Genomic DNA, 8,397 nt, shown 5'->3' on the forward strand with positions numbered 1-8,397 from the left:
AGGGCTGTGGGAACATAGGAATGACCCCATTTGGAGGACCTAGCTAAGATGTTGATATGAATCTGGCCCACTTACAGTTTTTCTTTCAACTCTGTTGATTAGTGGTGCACTGTCCCTATGAAATAAACTAATAAATGAAATGAAAATGAAATGAATATGTTCACTATTCACTGTAAACCCACTTCTAATTGTAACCAAGTCAAGTTCACTGCCCAGGTTTGGAGCAAGTACCATGAAGTAGCTACCTCAGGGATGAGACATCTGGATCCACTTTCAAAGACTTTCACGCCATCTCAAGTTGGGATATGATAACACATGATTACATGTGCTGTGTCTCAAATCGCACACTTCTCTCAGTGCACTGCTTTACAGTGTACTGTTTTACAGTGTACTGTAAAGCAGTGCACTGCACTCACATTTCGACAGGTTAGTACCGTCTCAAATCAAACACTGCTGCTGCGCACTTACCGGAAATGACTCGACAGCTGCTTCTTCTATTTTTTAAATTCTGATTGCAACCATAGCAACCGGCCGTTAGAGCCCTATCGCCGACACTTGACAGCGCTTTTTGCCGATCAAAACGAGCTATTAAGTTGTGTTTTATTGTGTTAGTGTTGTTGTTGTGCTGTTATGAGTGTTTTTAAAGACGTTTACGCCGGTGTCAGCTCCGTCGCTGCTGAAAGCAACCGCCGCCGTTTGAAAAGTAGTGACGTGTTTCCGCTACGTCACCAAGATGGCGGCCGTTAAGTGTGGAAAGTATGCATCGATCCACACTCAATGGCCGTTTGAGTGCGCCAATTGAGTGCGCATAGCGCACTACATTTTCGCACACTGCTCAGTGTGAACGCACTTATGCACTCAAAATATTAAGTGTAAGTGCAGAAGTGCGCGATTTGGGACACACCAATGGTCATATTTTCAAATTTCCAGTCAATTTTTAACATTGATCTAATGCAAGGCCTTATGGCATTTTACCTTTTAAAATCTACTACTCCATTCATTAATCTGTTACCTGTAGGGCCCTGCCATTAGTCAGTAGTTAGGTTTAGGTACAGCACTGGAAAAGAGAGTAACAGCACCACCATTGACTCCCGTGTTAAGGGTTTTGCGCCCCGAGTGGCAGGATATGGGTATTGCAAAAGCGCCCAGAAAACTCATTCACTCCGATGTATGTGCGTTGCCCACTTGCTTGTAAATTAATGAAAACGGCCGTGTTTTTGTTTTTAGGTGTCTTGGTCATATCAAATTATACTTACAATTTGTTTATTACAAAATGTAGATTGAAACATTAATGTAGACAACTTTTTTTTTTTTTTTTTACTCGCCTATGTGTTAATGTTTATCTGTAAAGGATCCTCAATTATGCTATTAACGTGGGTGATCTATAAATGTCCTTTAATTATTGAAAATACCACACTTGCTCATTCACCAACAATGCAGAGATGTCAGTTCTTGGGCGCTTTTGCAATACCCATATTCCGCCATCAGGAGGCGCTTCCATTGGACCAATGCGTGTCATTACTCTCTTTTCCAGTGCTCTAGGTTTAGGCCCCCATTACAAAAAAAAAAACATACCCGTGTGCCACCATGCCACCGGCTCAACAAATCCTGAAAAGTACATATTTGGCATCCCTGACTGATGCATCAACACATAGCAGCTCATTTAGGTCACAGCTGGTTAGAGTGTTAATTTATATGCTTTATACACCTTAACACACTAACCAAGACCTATGATAGACGAAAGAGACTGTTTTTGAAGAGAGAGGCATACAGATTTGTGGATGCAGAATTTTAATCAGAGACAGAGTTAGAGATGTAAAGTGACTTCATCTGCAGACAGAAACAACACAATTTAAACTTTAGAATATAATGAAACAGATTATGGAAACTGACAGTGCATACATGATTACAGGGTTCAACTTCAGGTCCTCGCAACAAAGATGATGCAGTTGCATGTTAAAATGCTAACATGCACAGAACAAGGAGAACATAGCTGAGGTAGGGGAAGTTAACGTTGGCTCCGGACAGTATCCATTCATTGTAGTCTGTAAGTAGAGAGAGAGAGAGAGAGATGTAAATATGTTTTCCCTAATTATATGTAGTACATGTATTGTACAGTAGTTCACTGTAGGGCAGACTGCGGTTGTTGGAGTCACTGTTACCTCCCTAAAGTGATAAGAGGGATTTTTTCAGGTATGAATTGATAAAACTCACCATAAAATAAAAATAATAATAATAAAAAACTCACCATAATAATCTCCATATGAAGAAAAATTGAAGTAATCTGAATAATTGTAGTTCAAGATTTCCATGTCATGAGGATCATCATCATTGGATCCTCCTGATAACACGAGTGCAGCAGCTACAGGGATATAAAGACAGACGGATAAATAAAAATATATGTTTAGATAAGTTATGACTACATGTGAGTTAAAGGGATAGTTCAACCCAAATTCAAATTTCACTCATTATCTACTCACCCTCATGTCGACTAAGGGCTGGGAGAAGTTTCAGAGTCCTCCGTGCCTTCTCAGAGTTCACTATGGAGGTATTTGGATGTTTTTTGGTGTGTCTTTTTGGACGAAGAAAAGTGAGCTCCGTTCGCAACCGTCATATGGACATGCAGCTGCTGCGCCGAGCCCCGCTGTAACTCTGGGAAGGCACGGACTCAGAGGACTCTGAAACTTCTCCCAGCCCTTAGTCGACATGAGGGTGAGTAGAAATGAAATTTCAATTTTGGGTGAACTATCCCTTTAATCTTTTAAAAAGCTTTGCACCAAAAGTTTTCATTACATTTTTAAACCTTACTGTACCATCTAGTGTACCACACCCCGGCTGGTGCCTCAAGGTACAAGTTTTGGCTCAAAGGAAGCAGGGAGTGAAACACAGACTCACCGAGAACCCACATCAACAGATAAACCTTCATCCTCGCCGTCTTTTTCACCTCCTATCTTCTTCTTCTTCTTCTTCTTCTCCTTCAAATGCCAGTCGAAGGAGTTTGAGAAGGACTTTCTCTAACTGACCAACTTAAAATTCTCCTCTCACACTCACAGAGACGATCTGTCTACTGAAACAGGAACCAGCCGACCACACAGACTTCTTCACTCGTGACACGGTCAGTTTTCTTGGTTTAGGGAAATTTTCACTTCAAAAGACTTGAGACTTGTCATCACAATTTGGGATAAGAAGTTGAAATGAAACCTCCTTGATAATGTCAAAATATGCATTGCACTATGATGGTGATTATTGATCAACAACCGATTGTTTAAGACTTTCTCAAACTGGCAATCACAAATTCCCAAGACCATTTGATCACCTCTGTCATTGGTCGAATGGATTAATCCACCAATCGTCTCAGCGAGTTGGCATAATGACACCCACAACTAAGATCAGATCGAACATAAAACTTTTACTTAAGGTAGTGAAACAGAACAGTTCAAGTTGTGTGGCGACAGATTTAGAGATAAAGTGTAAGATCGTCTGCAAACAGGAACACCACAACAACTTTAGGATACAAACTTAAGAATGTAATGGAACAGATTTAGGGTTAAGGTTGTTATTATTATGATTACATCAACACCGGGTCCTCTCAAACAAACATGATACAGATGCACAGAGCGAGGAGAACGAAGATGAGGCAGAGGCTGGGCGTGTTGAGGTTGGCTCTGGAGGCGGGGCTGGAGGCGGGGCTTCCAGTGATGTTGACTGTAGGCAGAGAGAGAGAGAGAATGGGTCGGCCATTAAAACACAGTAACGTGGAGGTTAAGCAGGACGTTTCATCACGGTGTAACGGTACAGTCAGTGATCATACCCACTAAACACTAGGCCCAGGTTCAGGAAACACGGTTGTAGCAAAAATGCATGAACTTCCTAAACTCTACACACTTGCAGGTAACACTTTACAATAAGGGTCCCTTAATTAACGTGAGTTAGTACCTTATTAAGCATTAATTTATAAACTAATGTGTTAATTAATGCTGAGTAATGCATTCATAATAATAACTAATTACATTATTCAACTTTTAATTTATTAACTAACTTTGAGTAGTACACATTAAAGGGATAGTTCACCCAAAATTCAAATTTCACTCATTATATACTCACCCTCATGTTGACTAAGAGCTGTGAGAATTTTCATGTCAGGGCTTCAATACAAGAGGGACATTACAGACGAGCTGTGTGGAGGTACAGTATTTGGATGTTTTTTGGTGTGTCTTTTTGGACGAAGAAAGTTGGTATCCATTCACAACCATTATATGGACAAATACTGCTGCACGGACCCCCCCGTAACTCAGAGAAGGCACGGAGGACTCTGAAGATTCTCTCAGCTCTTAGTTGACATGAGGGTGAGTAGATAATGAGTGAAATTTGAATTTTGGGTGAACTATCCCTTTAACTAAGAGAGATTAAACTGCTTACTACTAGGCTACATTAATGAATGTGTTTCCTAACCCTAAGTAATACATAATAATGATCGTTAATATATCTGTAAACAGTTAATTAATGCTTGATAATGTACTAACTAACGTTAATTAAGGGACCGTTATTGTAAAGTGTTACCCACTTGCACAATCCACATCTCTACATTGGACACCGTCATTAGTTATCACGAGTTGTGTCATTTTTTAACAGTATTTTTTGGTTGTCATACTACCGGCCCTGCGTCCCTGTGTAAACTCTACTCAGATCTCAGAATCAGACGCTGAAAACACAGTTTGCTCTTTCCGTTTGTAGTTTTACAGGCCGAAGGTCCCGTGCACGTCGCATCAGGATGTGGAGACATTCAGTTCAGAGTTCGTCTCGCTAGCTACGGCAGCTGAGTTTCGACTGAGGAGGGTTCCAGGTAGATCAACGGTCGACCGACTGATTCATCGTTACAGACTCGGCTCTCCAATTTCTCACACAAAAAGATAAGACTTAAACCTGCTGGCTTTAATTAACATCCCTTGTTCTCTTTTAGTTTTTTTTTTTGTATGTTTTTTTTATTTGAACTTGTTTTATGAGTATTTTAAACTATTTATTGCACTCTCCGCACTTTCTCTTTTTTTTTTCTTCTTTTTTCTCTTTTCTCTCTTGGATATGTGTGCCAGTGTTGCTACTGTAATGTATGTATTGTGTATGTATGTTTTACAAGTACAAAGCAGCTGTATTATGCCCAAGACAAATTTCCCTCCCGGGACAAATAAAGTTGATTTGATTTGATTGAACTTGCATCAAGTGAAGAGCAGGCTTGTCTAAATCATAAAGACATAAAGAATAGAGAGGGTTGAAGGTTACCTTGAAGGTTGTTAAAGAGTTCCCTGTCATTTTCATCATAGTCGCCACTGACATCTTCATTGATTTCAGCATCATCATCCTCATCATCAACCTCTTTGTATTGTCCATTTGATCCTCTTGATAACATGAGTGTGGCAGCTGTGCAAAAAAAAAAAAAAAACAAGCAAACATGAGCATACGTAACAAAAATACAACAATAAAACACAAGAGTTGCAACAGTCTGAACGAACCCAACCGCCAACCTGTCATTGACGAGTCTTTGAAAGTTTAATGAAAGATTGTTATCTAAGATGCTTCCTGTATTTTCTCAAGATTTCAATCGCTAAAATATTCAAGAAACAAATCTTATGTTGCAACAAATGTTCCCTGATGCTTTGCACCCATTTGCATTAGTGTATAAAACACAGTTTGACCCTTGAGGCTCTGAATCGACGGCCAGCTACTTTCTGCAACACATTCTGCACAAGTTGGTTTTGTGACTTGTTAATTTTAACAAGCTGCTGCTGATGGAGCCACCGAACGTCTGAGGTTTCCTGTACGATAGCAAATCAGAAAATACTATTTACTGTGGCCGTGGTGTGCGCGATGTGAGGTGTGATATGGGAACTCAGTTGCATCGGACACGTCAGATAGCGTGCACTCTGAAGGGGAACTGCTGTCAACGAGTTTAAGATCAGATACATCAGATAGAAGACATGCGGCGAGGTCAGTGAGTGCACAAGTTAAGATAAATTAATTAATTGAAGTTGATTTGAAGTCGTGCTCAAGTTTCTGGAGTATTTCTGTCTCTGGTTAAAGATCGGTTAATGAGCAACAAACTGATGGCAAGTAACTCGACTGAAACCCACATGACAGTGCGGTACAAGAGAAGTCTTTCAGGTTGACATTTCAAACTAAACACAGTAAACCACAGCTTTTTCTCTCTCCACCGACTTACCAAGAGCCCAGATCAGCAGGTAAACCTTCATCGTAGCCATCACCATCAACTCTTCTTTTTCTTCTGCTTCTGTTCCCTCCAAATGACAGATGAGAGAAACGTCTGTCTCTCCAGCTGACAGTGTGACTCTGCCATCACCTCACATCTCTGTTTGCATATATATGTTCACAATACGCGACAGGAACTAGCTAACCACAGCAGAAGACATCACCAGACATGCTGTCTCAGCTAATAATATTACACTGCGAGACAGTAGCTACAGTGACAGCCACTGTCACCAAAGTAAGAAAACACTCAAAAAAGGATCACGCACATTTTAATTTTATCATTGAATCGCATGCAAAATGCATTAAACAGAAAATTAATATTTGTTGTGTTTGTTCTTATTGCTGCTTAAGATCGTTATTTATGACTCTGTGCTTGTTGCCCGGCAGCGGAATGGCTTTAATCTCACTGATGGTGATGATAATGAAGAATTAAGTGCTTAAAACAGTGTTTTACAAGTAACACATTTGCTCTAAAGCACAGAAATAACAGTGTGACTTCCAGCTCAGTATTTTTTCTCAGTAGCCTATAGGTCAAAGTTCACTTTTTCAATCAATGATAAAACTTGAAGCATCTTTAATAAAGACACGATTATACCAACCATAGACTCTGTAGTTAATGAACCATTCAACTCATCCTCCAACGGTCTCATTTTCATGTGTAATCAATCACGCACAACTTTCTCGGATGACTCGCAAGGCAGTCATGCTGAAACTGCTCCACATTGTTTCGTGTCACTCTCAGAACAATGTGTGTTTCCTCTCTGAAAATTTGTGTTGCTATGGTGAGGGTGACATGACATTTGGTTTGTTTTTTTGTCCTCGATCTGTCGAACTGGGCCAAAGATGTGGTTCAACTGAAAGTTTCACTGCTAAAAAGAAGTGTAATTGTTATAAAGAAGAATCCTGTTTGCATTCATTTGAGCTAAATGTGATGGTGAGATGAGATGGTATCACTTCCTTTGCTTTGTTGGTGCCTTAATGCACTATGTTGCCACTGATGCCTTCAAATACACAAATTAATGTAGGAGCAAATAAACACAAAAGGATAGTAAGAAAAAAAAAGAAAGAAACAAAGTATGTATTTTATGGCCGTCTGAAAATCATTTTAATTATTTGTCACATCATCTTGGCAATGATTTAATCTAAAAGGAAAGACAAGACTGCAAAATGAAGATGTCATAGCAGTGGTTGACCATCAGGTGGCAGCACTAACTCTCTACAGGCCGAGAGCAGCGCTGCTTGAAGTCACCACAACGATCTGGGAGCTCAGGTGGATGATATCTGACACAAGCAATAACTCGAATCACCCATCTTTTCCCCCTTGACCTGAACGTGCCACAGGTGAACACCAGAGGAGCTTAACAGCAAACAAATGTCACAATTCCTTTCAGGTGGAAATGGACAAAAAAAAAATACAGAAACATTTTCACACAAAATCCACACAATTTACATTAAAAACAATGAAATGCACAGACACAAGAGCAAATAAGATAAATCCAGATCTGATATTTGCATAAGATCATAATTTCACGTTTGTGTCTCAGTTTATTGCACTGAAATCTCTTTGTCGGTCGAAGTATAAGGCCTTGTAGTTACTCTGTAAGGGTGACTGTGTTTGTGCATGTAAAGACACATCAGGAAAACAAGTTCATTATCATAACGTTTCAGCTCTGACTATAGATGCAAAATAACACAACAGGAGGGACGAACATCAATCTGAAAATCTGTGTAAAATCAAGCTTTTGAATATTGATTGTTGTGAATTACTTAAAATTTCAAAACTCCCAAATTCTGCCAAAAAGCAGAAACAAAAAAGGGAATGGTTCGACAAAAACAAAACAGCTGAATTATGTTGAGCATGAATGTGTCTCCAAATGAAATTAAATTTCCATCATGGTGCTGGTATCAATGTAGGAAAGCACATTTGGGCCTCAGGGATTAAAATTATCTTGTTTTTTGAAAAAAATTTATATTTTACAAGACATCTAATAGCACTAGTAGCAGCTAGCTAGTAGTAGCTAGCTAGTAGCCTAGCTAGCGGTAGCCTACTATCTTCCCTAAAACCAATCAGCAGTTGTTTGTTGAAGTCTGATCTAATGTAAAATCACAATAAAGTGAGACTATGTAACTAAATCA

At 39.5% G+C, this 8,397-nt stretch overlaps 1 long non-coding RNA gene across 1 annotated transcript; it reads right to left on the reverse strand.

Annotated features, from left to right (window-relative positions):
* Positions 1 to 1,815: 1,815 nt before the first annotated feature.
* LOC311001425 lies at positions 1,816 to 3,053 on the reverse strand. Its single transcript, XR_014596181.1, has 3 exons — positions 2,896 to 3,053; positions 2,249 to 2,362; positions 1,816 to 2,045 (listed from the first exon to the last, which is right to left on the reverse strand). It is a non-coding gene; the product is annotated as an uncharacterized lncRNA (long non-coding RNA).
* Between the last annotated feature and the right edge of the window lie 5,344 nt (positions 3,054 to 8,397).

This window comes from Trachurus trachurus (genome assembly GCF_905171665.1).
Source record: "Trachurus trachurus genome assembly, chromosome: 18".
NCBI classification, from domain to species: Eukaryota; Metazoa; Chordata; class Actinopteri; order Carangiformes; family Carangidae; genus Trachurus; species Trachurus trachurus.